The sequence below is a fragment of the Apteryx rowi genome, unplaced genomic scaffold (assembly GCF_003343035.1).
Source record: "Apteryx rowi isolate R43461 unplaced genomic scaffold, aptRow1 scaffold_488, whole genome shotgun sequence".
In the NCBI taxonomy this organism is placed as follows: domain Eukaryota; kingdom Metazoa; phylum Chordata; class Aves; order Apterygiformes; family Apterygidae; genus Apteryx; species Apteryx rowi.
In genome coordinates this window covers 143,059-158,636 of record NW_020450747.1, presented here as the reverse complement: position 1 = coordinate 158,636, position 15,578 = coordinate 143,059, and the positions used below count along the sequence as shown (strand labels likewise).

At 42.0% G+C, this 15,578-nt stretch overlaps 1 protein-coding gene across 1 annotated transcript in view; it reads left to right on the top strand.

Annotated features, from left to right (window-relative positions):
* PAPLN (papilin, proteoglycan like sulfated glycoprotein) overlaps nucleotides 1-15,578 on the top strand; it is a 65,840-nt gene that overhangs the window by 416 nt on the left and 49,846 nt on the right. The gene's annotated exons all lie outside the window — the stretch shown is intronic.

Sequence of the window (15,578 nt, the reverse complement as noted above, 5' to 3'; positions counted from 1 at the left end):
GATTTAAGATATTTGGGTGCTGTGTGTACAGTTGTGGAGACAGCAAGGATTCCTCAATAATGAAGACCTGCTGTTTTGTAATGCTGCAACGTGTTCCARCCTATTCCAGTGCCATGTGCATCACATGGGATCTGGGCTGGCAGCCAGTGCAAATGTTTCTTCAAGGACTTTAGGACATATTCTAATTATGTTTAGATTCTCCCACTCTCTTTTCACCTGAAGGATGTCACTCTTTCTGCTCATTTCAAAGTGCAATGCAAAGCAGTCCAACTGCCAGCGTGAGAGGGGCCCACTGGTGCACTTGTGTGAGAGGCGATAGGATGGCTGACTTTGTCAGTGACTTTTTAACCTCCAGCTGTGAGAAGTCCCAGGCCTTTGAACACTGTCAGAGCTTGGCCAGTGTCCAGCAGTGCCTTCAGCCAGTGCTGGAGGAGAAGTAAAATTCCCTGGAAGAAAAAGCCTAATGTCTCTAAGCCTGGCAGAGGGAAAGGGGGATAAGTTGTGGGATGAAGCATCTGAAGCTCTCCACAGTTGAAAAAAATAGTTTTCTGGTTAAAGRCCAAAGACTGAAGGAAAAAGGTGTATGTGGGAGCTATGCATGTGAACATGTGTGTTCTCTCTCCTTAACCTGGGGTTCAGTGTGTAGGATGGGAATACAGGACTGTTCCTAAGGGTCTTTTTAAAGGGAACTGGAACTGCGCAACAGTATGCAGAATGAAGACCATTATTCAATACTGTGCCCTGGAACATATCTCCTGTGAGGTGAATACAGTGAGGACAGCTCCATGTCTGTATGTGATACATGGCAAATGAGATTTTACATTTCTGTGGGTATGTAGAACAGGCTGAGGGCCTGAGGGAAAAGGTGCAGACACAACCTGGAGTAAATGTTCTGATGTGGGGAGGGAGGAGAGAGGCACTGTTGTCTGGCCTTACTTTGGAAGTTATCCAAGGGCAAGCCTGTCTTCTGGTCTCTGCTGTGGTCTGTGTCCTCTGAACAGACAATCAGCACTAAATTGCATGGAGTCTTTCCTGGAGAGCCGCATGCAACACCACCTTCTTTTCAACTGAATTAATTTCTCAAGGGTAATACCATTATGTCAGATCCCTGGTGAATTAATGATTCTTATTGTCTAGGCAAGTGCATTAATTAACAGAATACACAAGAAGGTCTGGATCATACATCCAGAAAGTGGGCCAGGCTCTCTCAATCCCTTGTGGCTGCTGGGATCATCATGCTGCCTAGTATGACCTGACTAATCAGCACATTATCAGACCGGGGTGTGTCTCTCGGTTCACACATGTTCACAGTAGTATTGCAGCAGCAGTTTCTGACTCTGTTGTGGGTGACGTGTGTCCAGGAAGAAGTGTTTTGGTGTTCCTGCGGCACCTGACAACAGCTTGGAAGTCTCTTGGGAGGAGTCCCCTTGGTAGGTCATTTGGCTCATCACTTCCGGGGCCAATGTTACTGATGAAGCTGAAGTGACATGAGGAGGGGAGTAGGACCAAGGTTTATAAACTCTAGCCTGCATGCCACTAACAGGATACAAGCCTCTTTCAGGTGCTCATGGACCAGCTGCTGCTGCTGATGGTAACTGTGGTTGCCACTGATTGTAATAACTAAGAAAGTTTGTGGATGCCTTCAATAGAAGATGGTGTGCAGGCTGTTGTTGAGTTTTTAGGTAGAGCTTCTTCTGAAAAAAAGGGGAAGTTTATATGTTTTGTTCCTTCCATCTTGCCCAAACATGGGATTAGGAAAGAGAAACAGAGGCTAATTCTCTTCTTTGCTTGCACTTGGCTTATATTGCTGTAAGCTTGCTTACCTCAATATCTGTAAGATGAAAGTCAGGCTGTGCTCTTGGAACTGTGTGTGCAGGACTGGAGTGGGCCGCTGGCTTGAAGAGGTTTCTTTGTAGTTTAATGGGCACTGCAAGGGGTTCCCAAGAGAAATCTTAGGATGAAAGCTATTTTCCTATGGCAGGCTGCAAAGAACCTCATTATTGTTCTGGCTTTTGCTGCACAGCACATATGTTACTGCGGGGTTGTCAGCCCTTCAGTAGATTTCTACAGCGCAGTAAAAATAAGTAGATTAACCCAGCCAGGAAGATTAGAGACACTTTGGGGAAGGAACAAGAAGGGAGGAGGATGATCAGGAGAGAGTATAAAAAGAAACCACCAGACTGTGAGTGCCAAGTTTCCTGGTGTGTGTTACACAGGGTGGCTATCTTTGTCCTTTTTGGGTTTGGGTTAGGCTGACTGAACAGAACCGATCCCGAAGCCATGTCCAAAGAGAAACTGGAGTCTTTGGTCAAGAACATGGAGATCATGCTTTCTGAGGTGGAGCAGCTGAAGATCCACTGCACCAAGCAGACAGAGGAGGTGAACCAGGTGGTACAGGAACTGCGCCGAGAGAACAAGGAGATGACAGAAAAGTACAAGCATATCTGTCAGGACCTGAAGGAAGCCAAGGAGGCCATTGCCCAGCTTCAGGACACCAAGTTTGCCTTTGAGGCAAAGGAGCGGCAAGCACAGAAGCTCAACCGACAGCTGTGAAGTGGCAGGAGAGAGAAGCGAGAGATTTCTTAACCTGACCCAAAAGTAAACAGAAGCCTTCAACTGCTGCAAACAAAAATCCCTGGACTGGTATTTTAAAGTATCCCTCTCTCTTCCTCCTTGAACTAAACCTGCATGCTGGAAAAAGCTGTCTCTTTGTGGAGGCAAGATCTCAGGTGCAGCTGGAATTCTGCCCCAGAAGGCCCCTGTGTTGATGACTAAGTATTTCATTATGCTGGGAGGGAAATCTCATTCCAGAATACCTTGTCAGAGATCTGAGCCATAGACATACAGCAATGGCTGCCAGGATCTGGGCACCTTCTCATGCCCTGTGGGGTTTGCACAGGGACAGAGCTGGGCAAAAGAACTGTCCCTGCCTTGAGCCACTGGAGAGACCTGGGCAGTGAGAGTCTGTCCAAATGGAGAGAAGGATCATCRTCTTGACAGCCTCTGTTGCCCCATTTCTTTGTTAACATTTCTCTGTCGTGCATACCAAATTTTTCATGTTGCAGCTAGGCGGTGATGCTGACCTTAGCAGGGTGTCAGCTTCCTTGCTGCCTGACACTGGAAGACATCAACGAGAGCTAATGTTGTGCCTCATGTTTCCAAATACTTGCTATCAAGGGCGTGTTGGTCCAGAGGATCTTTAATGCTATTATAATCGTTCTTGTCCTCTTCACATTCCAAACTGAAGTATAAGAACTGGAAAGGTTTCTGTCTTGATTTCCATTTCAATAGAGTTAAATCCTAATGACTCCGTGTTTAGTATGTTAGAGTTAAACCTCTGCTGAATCTAACACTTTTTCAACTGAAGAGCTATGTTTTGACACAGGATTTACTTCTCTTAAGCAGAACTAATGTGAATAAATGGACCAGGAATTAGGAGATATATATATGTATGTGGGGTGGGGGTGGGAGTGGTAAGAATTGCTTCTTAGGTTTTGCTTTCAACTTCTTCTCTCTTCTGTCTCTCCTAAACAGCATTTGGGGTAGTCAGTGCCAAGCACAGCTAAGAGCAGGTGCCTTCTGACTGCACAGTCAATAGTGGGAAATCTCTGGGGGTGTGTGTGGAGAAGTTGCTGAGAGAAAAAGCTTGAATTTTTAAACATAGAATAGCTGGAATGGTTCCAGGAGGATCTTTCTTCATGTTGGCCGTGATGTAGTTGGCTTTCTTCTTCTGCCTGGCAAGCTCCCTCCCCCAGTGAGGGCTGAAGGATGGGAGAAGCAGGGAAGCTGTTTCTGTCTCAGGGTCTATGTTTTATCAGGAGCACAGGCACTCTACTGGGGTGGGGGAGACTAATCACACAAAGAGCATGCAGTCTGCACTGTGGGGAAAGGGAGACTTGGCTGCCTTGGTTTCCCTATAGAGACTCAGGCAAGGGTAGAACAGTGTAGCAAGACCTTCTTTTAGCACTCAGTCCAGCATTAGTGAAATAGTTGTAGTTCTGTCATTGATTAGAAAAAAAGCTGGGTCAGGCCTTGAATTAGTGAGTTGTTGTTGTTCCTCCTTCTTCCCCCCTCCCATCAGCCACTTCAGTCTGGGCATGGTCCAAAGCCTTTGAAAATTAAAATCTTCCCATTGATTTGACTGAACTCGGGGCCAGGCCTTCTGAGCAGAGGGTTGCTACCTGTATGGCAGTCAGAGCACTGGGACGTCCATGGGGAACAGCTGTCTCGGTGAATAACTCTAAGTGGGACCTGTGACAACATAGTTTGTTGTATTTGTGTGATCTGGACTTTAATTTTTGTTTTGTTGGGTGGAGCAGACTGGAATATCTGAAGAAAATTCGGGAGGTCAGAGACCATCATTTATGGTTTCACATGTAATCTGAATAGAACTGACTGACTGTGACCCTGTGCTCCTTGCCCACACCAGTGACAGCTTGGGGAGCACAAGAAATCAACATTAATCACTAGATTTGTTTGTGTAAGAACTAAAAATGTTTTCTCTTGAAATTATTTTTCTAGCCCAAACTGCTTACCACCTCTGCTTCCATATACTTTTTTATATATCATTAAAATGTAAAACCAATAATAAAAGGAAAACAAACATCTGTTCTGGATAAGGCATAGCCTCATTTAATGCATGTATGTGGTATTTTCGAGTATATTATGAGTGTGTGCTTGCTAAATATAATTATTTCAGTTTAAATCCTCTGTAGCAAAGAATGGACTAATGGAGACCCTACAGATCTCTCCGTGTTTCCAGGTTAATCTCTCTAAATGAGATCCTCTGTGTGGCTGTCAAGTTCACTCCATGCAATATCTAAATCCATGATACAGGAGAAGAAAATGGGATTACAGTGCCCTTATGATCAGTTTCTTAACAATTAGCAATATTCTAAGTGTATAATTTTCAGGAAAGCTGAGAGGTGATTTTATGTAAATATCCTAAGATTTGGGGTGGAACACTGGAAAAATTGGGTATGTTATCCAGTGCTAGAAAACAATAATATAGCCCTCCTTCCCTCCCAGTAGACTCAGTTGTGTCCTGGTTTTGTTTACATTGGTTAAACTTGGGAGTAGTTGGACTGGTTTAAAACCACTGTAGCTTTCATTACACATGGGTCCTCTGTTCTTTTATGTTCACGTCTTCCAGTATTCAAGTACAGTCTTAGCATGGATCAGTGCCTTCACTTGGATCCTGCACTGTGTATTGGTACTATGTATTGGAGTGCCTTTCATAACGATGTTTGTCTGKATTTAGTCATGGCTCTTGGAAGTTGTTTTCGTTTTTTGAGCACCAACATTATCAGTGCATGCTGCTTTTCTTTAAATGGCCATAAGGATGAAGAGCTGAAACTTGTGTGTGGCATTATCAGCTTGTTCAGAAAGCTGACCTGATAAAAATCTCACCTAATTTGGTTAAGAATCAAAATAAATATGAAGTGACAAGCTTACTATTTGCCTCATCTTGAAAAGGGATGAAGAGACACATATAATTCTTTGAATACAGAAAGCAAATTTATTGGAAGGCTCTCTTGGAGAGTACAGTACAGGAGTTGGCTCAGTTGTCAGGAAAGGACTAAGAAAATGGGACTCAGTCAGGCCAAGTCTCTGTGAGTTCGTCCATTCTTGGAACAGATTATAGCAAATTACTCACAACTGCATTGTTTTTCACTGTTCTGGGCTCTCTTATATGGAAGTGTGCAAGAAGGGAGGCTGGACAGGAATGAAGCTGGTACCTTCAGACACAGGCAACCTCCCTCCCTCTGACACTGAGCAAAAGCCTGCTTGGGTGAGAGGGAGGGAGACAGAAAAGAACTCACACAAGCTGATGGGTGGGAATCCTGGGTTGGTAGCTCACTCTGGACAAGAAGCCATGTTGCTGAACCAAAAGCAAAGGCTAGAAGTATCCAGGATTTGTAAGGGGTGTAAATAAAGAGAAGCACAACCTTGTTAGGGAACACTCATTTATTGAACTGTAGCTATGAGGCTGCAGCAACCAGCAAGAGTGGGCTAATTCTGTGGATCCAGGAAGCACGTACATGAGGAAAACCTCCCAAAAATGGACTAAAAGTCCACAAAACCTCACCAAAGCATGACTGTAAGGCCCCTGCATGAAAGAGGTGAAAGAGCCCTATGTAATACATATTACCTATCACTGCTCATGAAAACCTGCCCTAGGAAAGTTTCAGATTTCAGAAATACAGTGTGTCCAGCAGAACCTCTGGAGGTCTGGTTTAGGGCATCTTGAGTTATGTGCCAATAACCCTATCAATACTGGAGTCTATTCTCAATGTGTCTTATTCCAGCTTGCTCTCTTGCATTGCTATCTTCATTGAATGTACTTTTCTTTAACAAGTAAGAAGAAAAAATGTAGTATGTCAAAAGATGCATTCTGTTTGGAGTGAGTTGAAGTCTCTTGTTTTCAAACCCGTGTGCAGCTGACGGAAGGAATGATATGCTCCAGTGTCCCCAATAGCAGTGGACTTGGTTTGACATCCCAGAGGCCTTTATTTCCTTACCTTGTCATTCAGTGATCAGCACACTCACTTGGGATGCCACATTCCAGCTCAAGGTTATCCTCTGCTTGAAAGGATTTGGGCCCATATCCGCTGAATGAAATGGCCTAAGCACTAGGCTCAAGTATGGGTGAGGCTGTCCRTTTCACTTGATCAGGCTACTGCACTTACCTAAGAAACTGGACATTAATTTGAAAGGTAGGTAGAGACAAGCATCCCATTTCCAAGTGCATGTTCCAGCCATCACATCACAGACCCATTCTCTTTGGCTAAAGGATGAAGGAGGTGCTTAAGAAAACTAGTTTCTGATGTGTCTCTATACTGTGATTTCCGGATCACAATATTCTCCTGGGAGGTTCAGATCTCCTCAAGAAACTGAACACAGACCCTTCATTTCCTTGAGTGAGTGCCTGAGCCACTGAGAATAGCTGCTCTTCTGGAGGCTTTGTGAGTCTCATCTGAATTTCTCAGATGCCAGTGCTGTTCAGCCAATCTGAACTGAATCTACATTTTCTCATTGAGAACTGACTTTTCTCTAAAAAATATTTTGCCCAGTAAGTCATGGGGTACCTGAGAATAGAACCTACATCTTGATTTGAGCCCAACTCAGTTTCTGGTTGAAGGAACAGAAATATTGCTGCTTGCAAATGCAACGAAAACCAACTGGTGCCCCAAGAGTGTTAGACAGCCATAGCTAGTTAGACTGGAGTTGTGTCCAGTCAAGCATGCAAATCTTTAGATATTCTTTGAAAACAACCACTGGTATCCCTGGAAGTAAGAAATCCTGGTGATTTGTTACCATGAAAGGTAATTCTGGAGTCTGTCAAAAGAAAATGCAAGTATCTTGTTATGTCTCATACTGACCTCTGTCATGTAACTGTTGAAATCCCAGCATTGCAACTCCTGTAGAAATTGCTTCTTGCCAAAAGCACTTAACTAGTGGGATTAGAAGGGATATTTTGTTCAGCAGTACCCATTCTCTATGCATTTATGGAAACTGTTTCTTCTTGATGATCTCATCAGTGACACCCAGCTGCCATTTGCCTCTGGGCAAGCTGCTGGTTAGAGCTAGTTGCAAGAGGGTAATTCCTGTGTTCCTGACTGTATTCACTCCATAGTGAATTGTGGGTGCCTTATCAAGAAATGAGAATGGTCATAAATCAGTGGACTGTCTTACTTTTACTGAATGATAGGTGTTGAAAACACTTTCAACAGAGGGATCWTGTTCTTTCTCACAGAGTTCACAGATTCTGTGGAACTACAGGGCAAAGGTTTGCTTCATATTTGCGTTGTCTCTTTTCTGGTAAGGACTGGCCTTGAATCCAAAAACCACATTAATAGCTTTTGCTGTTGTCATGTCTCTACTGGAATCAAGCAGAATGAGCATACTTTTTTTTTATTTTGTTAATATAGTAATATAATATAATAATAAAGTTTCATCAACATTTCATGTTGCTGAGTTGTGGTAAAAGTCTGGCCAATTCTTGTTTTATTTCAGCATCTCAGGAGGTTACCTATTAAGCCTTTATGGGGTTAAAAATAAATCCAGATGTGTTTATGCAGTATCTGCTTCAATGCAAGTAGGCACAGCTGTTTTTTGGATGTATCCTGGCTAAATTCCAACACGGGCAGTCACGTTTCCTCTCCTCTCTAAACTCCCTCATAGTTTTAACTATCAGCAAGAACACAGGAACCACAGCAGCATTACTAAACTTGATATTTCAAAAAATCATTTATCCAGGGTTCTGCTGCTATGAGAAAAGATTTTAAAATCAGATTTTTATAAATTCATCTAGAGTTGTGGTTTTTTGCCTACTAGCTTTTGAACCTTGAGGATTAGGTTTCCAAACTTTTCTTCCCAATGGCACAGACTAAAAGCTTTAAACTGATCTGAAAAGTGTGGTTTATTCGTATGAGGCCAAGGGTTGGATCTTTGGTGTGGAGGTAATCAATATCCTGAAGGCTGGGACATGATTGTGAGAGCTGGCAGGACAGCAGGAACCAATGGCCAGCTGAGAGTACAGGGCGGGTAAAGAAAAAGGATACGCTGATATAACTTCTTTCTCATGGAAATAGGGAGGGCCCAGAGCTTGGCCCAAAGCCCACACTTCTTTTCTTTCCTTAAAGGAAAATTTGATTCTAGAGGGGCAAGACAACTATCTCTATATTCTTAACTGAGCTTTAACAATGCCCAGTCATTATGCCTCCTGACAAGGGAGACTTAGATAGCTGTGCATCAGTGCTAGTGTTAGGCACTTTTCTGGGGTGTGTCATACTTTTAAACCTTCAGGGTCTCTTTACTTTCTGGGAAAGGTGTTGCTGTTTTGTGTTGGTTTTCCTGGTGGGGTTTATGCTGCAGACCTTGTTTATTCTGGCAGAACTAGCTTGGTTGGGAAGGTACAGCATTGCTTTTGCATGTGGAAAAAGGTGACATTTATTTGAATTCTGTCTCATGTGGGATGTGTAACTGTAGTAGCTTTTGTGGCTGTGTACCTTTGTGGCTAGTTGCCAGATAAGGATTGACCAGTGGGAGTTATAACAGCTGTAGCCCCTGAATAAAATTGCTTGCTGTGGTACATGTTTTTCTGTGTCACCTGGTGCATTTAGGAGGCTGTTACAAACTTCTTTCAGTTTGGAGCTGTGTGTGTCTAGGCTTRTCAACGGTTGCCAAGGACATTGTCCCTTTTTATCATCTAAAGGCAGTAAGATGGMCAAGCAGAGAGCAGTGATACCAGTTCTGGAGATTTTAGTGTATGTCTTGATGTTTTCCTTGAAGACCCAGCACTTGGAGTTACCTGAAGGTAGAAGCATCAGCTTTTCTTCTGAAAGTAAGATTATGTTTCTCATGATTTCAAACAAAAGAACTACTGATAAGAAAGACTATAAAACTGGAAGGCAAACAACTCCCCCTCCCCAACTTAATACTTTAAAGTTATTCTCATAATCTTAGAGACCTCTCTCATAATGTTTCTTAAGTAAAGTCAAAATGCTGACAGCTCTTAATTGCTGGAACAGAATTTATTTTTATAGATCAGTGATCTTTATCTTTCAACATTTATTTGCTTTATACTAAGCAGAGGACAAAATCAATAGGGGGAAAAGTAATCTGTTTTCATGACAGAACAACAACAACATGTAAGTTCTTATGCAATGATTTCTCCATTATTCACATGATTAACAGCACAAGTTTTTCCTTGTAATGCATCCAATTAGATTCCTTTTTTCTGAACAGTCTTTCTGTTCCTCATTGTTCCTCCGTGGGATTTTTCAGAGGGTATCTGAATCGCATGGTGTATGTTAAAGGAGAAAACAGAGAAACCTGAGATGCCCTTGTCTTTGGTTAAATTCAGATCTGTATCCAAAGTGCTGGTATTTTCAGACCTTGGGGATCTGCTTAACACTGCCTAGAGCCACATCCAGCTGTGAATTGTATTTAAATTCAAACTTTCTTTCGTCAAAAGAATATCTGTGAACTGTGATTCAGGCTTTAGTTTCAAAGGAAATGTTAAACTAAGTAATTTCTTTTTTAGAATTAGGAATGTCCTAAAAATGAATACCGAAGGGATTTGTGGATAAATGTCTCCCTTTTGATTTGCTGCCTACGGCTAAAATACAACTTGTTACAAAGGGCCCCACCCCTGCAGTAACTTAAGGCATAGTTTGCAGCTAACGTGTGTGCTCACACACAGGCTACAAGAACTGGAAACCATTCCAAATCATCCATGTGTGCATGCTTACAGCTCTGGCTTTTCCAAGCAAAAGAGAAAACACTTGTGAAGAAACTTAGAGGCGGAAGGGGTTAAATGAAATCCAACTCTCCTTTTCCTGTGCTGTAAGGATTAGTAACCAAACAGGAGCTGGAGAGAAGAGCGTGTTAGAGCCACTGTTTAAACCAGAATGGTAGGAAAGTGRCTATTGCAGCATGCCTACACGGTGGTGTAAGTGCCTCTAACTTTTGCACTCACCATTAACAGGTACATGCAGAAGGTAAGATTTGGCTTTGTGTTCTGGGCTGTCTCCTGATCCCTTTGCCTGGTCATCTATTTTCTATTAGTCTTTCCTGTGCTGTTTATGTTTTTTAAGCTGACTTTGATTTCCCACCATTTTTTCCTTCAGTTCAGAGAGATTAGGGGAGAGGAGAGACCAGGATCCCTATGACTGCAAAATCAGACTTCTTAGTAGGGAGGGAAGAAGGAACTCCATGTATTTGGTGAATGCTAATCCCTTCTCCCTCACAGTTAATTACACTGAGTTTTCATGTAACCAAAACTGCTGTTCCTGACATTGCAGGGGGGTGGAGGGATGGGAGGGGAAGATATCAGTTTGATAGGATGCTGGATGAGCCCACTGAAGGGTAGGCACGTGTGATCTGGCAGAAGGAATGCAGAAAGAAAGGCAAATGTAGCAGGGTTATTGAAGACAGAAACGTGAGTTTTGTTGGTTGGAGGAAAAGCCTACCCAGGTGCTAAGACTCTTGAACTCTTAACTGCCACCCCTGGGGTGCTCAGCTGCTTCTGCTCAAGTGCTGGCAGGGCACAGTGCTGAGGGGACCCAATGTCTCCTGATCAGTCCACATTGTTCTCAGCTGTGAGACAGGCCACATTTTGGAGGCTCTCCCCAGCTAAATGATGCTGTTGGAGTCAAGAGAGTTGCTTATAAAAGGAGAGGTTTGTAGAATGTGGTGTCTTGTCCCTGAGGAAGTCTGACCTGTAAGGTGGGCCATGAAGGTTGCCTGAGGGACCTGTCCTGACGAGAAGATGGTAATGGACTGCAGCAATGTGGTAGGGTGGTAGATTTGCCCAATGTCCTGATGTTCCTTGTGGGTGGCCACGTGGAGGTAGAGAAGTGGTTGTTAGAAAAACTGAATTTCAAAGCTTTGTAAAAGTCAATGTCAGTCCTCAATGGAGTTTCTAGGACTAGAAATAACTAGTGTTAGTAGAGGAGTTTAGAGAGGTTTTTAGGTTTGTCTGTAGAGATCCTAAAAAGGGTTTTGTGAGCTCCTTTGTTTATCACTTTCAGAAACATCTTCACAATACTTAAGTTTTTCCCCTTCTGCATTGCATTCATGAGGGCCCTTCAACAGTTTCTCTGCATGCTGGCTTACAACCTGTACATTTTCCTCCTGGCCTCTGAGAGATGTACTCATCTCCCCTCCATCTCAGGCTCTGTAACCCCAGAGCATTTCATGGGCTCTGTAGATGAAGCAGCTGTGAAAACCTGCACTTCCTGAGACAGAGCATGTTGATCAGCCTGGTGTGCTACGAAGCCATGTGTGTTGGACAGCCTCATCCAGGACTTCAGGACAAATGCTCTGCTGTTACAGGGAGTGAAGGGAGGTGTTTGTGATGTGCAACAGAAATAGGTAGGACTTTGTGTCATTGGCATGGTACTAGCATAAACTAGTATTTGTTTGTATTATTAAACTGAATGAATAGTAGGATGCAAAAATTTTTGAAATGAAGCAAACTTGCTGTCTCTGGAAGTTCTGCTTCTAGCATATCTTCTTTGTCCCACATGAGATAATTGAGACTTTTTTTCGAAGTGTATTCTCAAGTACTTGTGCACAGTGGAACTCCCTGAACTCCCACCACCTCGGAGGTGCTTGTTTTTTAAATATTTTGCTTCATGAGACTGTAAATTCTTGATGGCTTCGCAGAAATGCTGGGGTTGGGGGTTCTTACCCGTAACATCTGCATATTCCAAATCTGTTTACTAGTAAACTGTCCACTCTGAATGTAGCATTTGAGAAAAGGTGTGTAACAAATGATTTGAGATGGCTATCAAGCAGGAGTATAGGTTTTTGTTTGCTGATCTCTCTATATACAATATATATACACTATATATAAAATAATATTAAGTATAAAACAAAYTGTAAATTAAGGAGTCTTTATTTTAACTGGAAAGTAGCAATTCTTACAATACTATGTAATGCTAGAAAGAGATTAGAGAACAGATAATGTCAAATGTTGCTGTTCAATGAGTGTAGTACCTTCTAATGCAGATCTTGTGGTTCTGTTTTGGGGACAGGCTCTCTCTCTGGTCCAGCAATTTACCAKCTTGATATGAGAGAAGCTCAGCAAAGCTTGCCTAGTCTAGTCTAAGGGATTACTTGCCTCACAAATTAGGCACAGAGATTCAGTCAGAGTCTTTGTGAATGGCTAGGTCCTGACTTGTTGAAAAGGTTTAGGAAAGGGGAAAGAAGGTATGTTGTTGCAACTGTTTTCCTTGGTGGTACTTGTATTTAAATTCAAAGAGCAAAATTTATTCTGAAGAAACACAGGTGTTCTTTTGAAATTGGGAATCTGCAAAAAAACCTTCAATCTTAATGGAAGGCCCCTTCTTTTGGGTGCAATTATTTTAAATAAGGCAAAATGGTGATCTGTGCCCTGAACAGGTAGGGCTTAGGCTGCCAGAAGGCTTTCTCTTTGTTTAGAGGGAAGGGCTTTAAATGTTAATAAAATGTTAACCATTTAATTAGATCATGTATGTGCCTTATGACTCATCAGTACGCAGCAAACAGAAGAGCTTTTTTTATGAAAGGATAAAAGCTGCTGTTTTGTGTAAGAACAGCACCTAGGATATAATTACAACTGTTGCTGTGATTCATGTTATAGACTCGTCATCAGCTGAGACATAAGGGAACTCTTCTCCCAGTGGCATAGTGAAGCTCAGTGAACTACAGAGGAAATAAGTTCCTTTGCTCTTAGCTTTGTGATAAGCATTATACAAACTGATGATAAACTCGTAAGAGTACCAAGCAGAAACTACTCTCTGAGGCTAGACAGTGGTGGGTGATTGCTCGGATTCTGTACAGTCATTTGCAGTTAGGCCCACGGTATGAGGGACTTGTCAAAAGAACTTATTTCACTGGAATGACATTCTGCTGGATGCAGTTTCACCGTCTCATTTTTTTTTTCATTCTACTACTGGGTCTGAAATGTGGTTTGTTGTGGTCCAGTTTGTTGTCTTGAATGATGACTAACAGCGGCTACTAGAATTTTGAGGAGGGACTTATACAAAAGGATTTGAATGGTGTAACTACTCATATTTGTAGTCTATGTACAAACTGCCTGCTAACCCAATAACAAGCTCAAGCTTTTTTGACATGCGAACTCAATGTATAGAAAACCTGTACCATCTACAGATTGTTTATTTCTCTGCTTGGCCTTTAAAGGAGTAATTGGAGGTTTGGGCATCTGTTGGAGAAACCAGCTTCAGAGCAAGGAACAAATTTATTTTTAGATCTCACTGTTATCATTTTGCTGTGATCRCACAGTCAAACATGTGCCTGGAGAGATCTGAAAGGAAGTACTGCAGTGTGATCACACCCTCCTAAGATCAAATTTTATGAAGTTAATTTTTGGTGACAGATGAAAGATGCTAGGCTGGTATCCTTAGAGACTGCAGCCCTAATTACGCTAGCACAGTTTCTGCCTCCCAAGTTAGTTAGTCAAAAGTTCTGATTTTTTTTTTCTTCCCTTTTTTAAGTTCTGCTCCTGTTAGTCATCTTTCCCTTGCAGATTAATGTAAGTAACCCACTGACTTCTCTGGGAGAGCTCCTGCTTCATACCACTGAAGGTATGTCTGCCTCACAGTCAGCAAGGGTGATTCCTTAAGGAATAGACATACCTTTACTAGTCTGACATGTTTGCAGATCTAGACAGATATAGCTGAGTTAACTTTGAAAAATACTTTAGGTTCCAGTAACAATTTGATGATAGTAGCAATCAAAACCCACATAAGGCTCAGGGTAAATACTCTTGTGTTTTCCTGTCTGCATTATTGTTAGTCCCTGAGCAAATTTATTTAAAGATAACACAGGTATCTTCTATGTATACTGCAAGCTACTGTTGAATGTAGTGTCAGCATCCCCTCACAGAACAGAGACATAGGTCTTGCAAAGAGAGGCAGAAAACAATTTGTATTATTTTAAAGCTTCTTTTTGGAGTAGCTTTTTTTTTTAATTTCTTGTACAGCTCAGAAGTTTCACATTTATATTTTAGACAGAATAAAGTTAAAATTGGAAGCAGTTCTCCAGCATTAGAATTCTTTATTTTCTTAAGGAATTCTCCAAAATTCAAGTCAGAAGGAGTTAATCTCAGCTGACTAGCATATATGTAAACAATAGTAGTGCTCAGTGTCACGTAATATTACAAATCAGGCTAAATAATTAGTTTAAGCTAAGCCTGAGCTGTGACAAGACAGTAGTAGACTTAGGAGGTCTTTAACCATTCTTCTTCAATGTGTAGCTTTTTAATGTTTGGAATGTTATATCTTTGTCATGTATTTTCCATAGGCAATCTGTAGTGTCTTGTAACAATGTTAACTGTCTAAATTAATCTGTGTGTACTTGTCTGTCTTCCTACATGCTCACAGATTTAATTAACACCTAAGGATAGTGAGACTACCAAAACAGAAGGCAGAATCCTATCTTTATGTCTTACAATGAATTTTTAGCTGCAAACCTAATAGGAGAAGGCTAGTTACAGAAAACTGAATCTCAGCCGATACTAGGTAGACAGAAAGTTGTCTTTGTGAAATACTTTATTAGCTCATGTAAAGGGCTGGCAGAGTGTCCACGATTGCTTGGAAGATACAGCACCACTGACCTAAATTTTAGCTCTTTCATTGTGGATTTTGGAGAGTGGGAAAGAAGCAGATCTGCCTCTTCCCCATGCCCTGATAGGGTATTCAAGTGAGACTTTGCTGGAATTTCTGTGTGATTCACAGTCTGATCTGAAGCTGCCAAAACCTGATCTTGCTGTTGCATCTGATTTTTTTTCAACTTCTGTTTTCTGTGATTTCTGTATTCAGGTTAAAACTGACATAGGCTTCTGTAGCTTCCCCAAGAGTTGCTGAACTTGGCACTGCTGTAAAAGTCCTTTGTAAAAACATGGTCAGTATGGGTTGACCACACTAAACAAAAGGCCCAGTGCAGATTTAGGTGCCTATTGTGAATCAGGCTGAAGGCTGAGATTAAAGTCTGTTGATAGAGCAGTTTAGAAGATGCTTGTATCTTACTGCTACTCAGTTCTCTAGCCAGCTGGTGCTCTGCTGCTG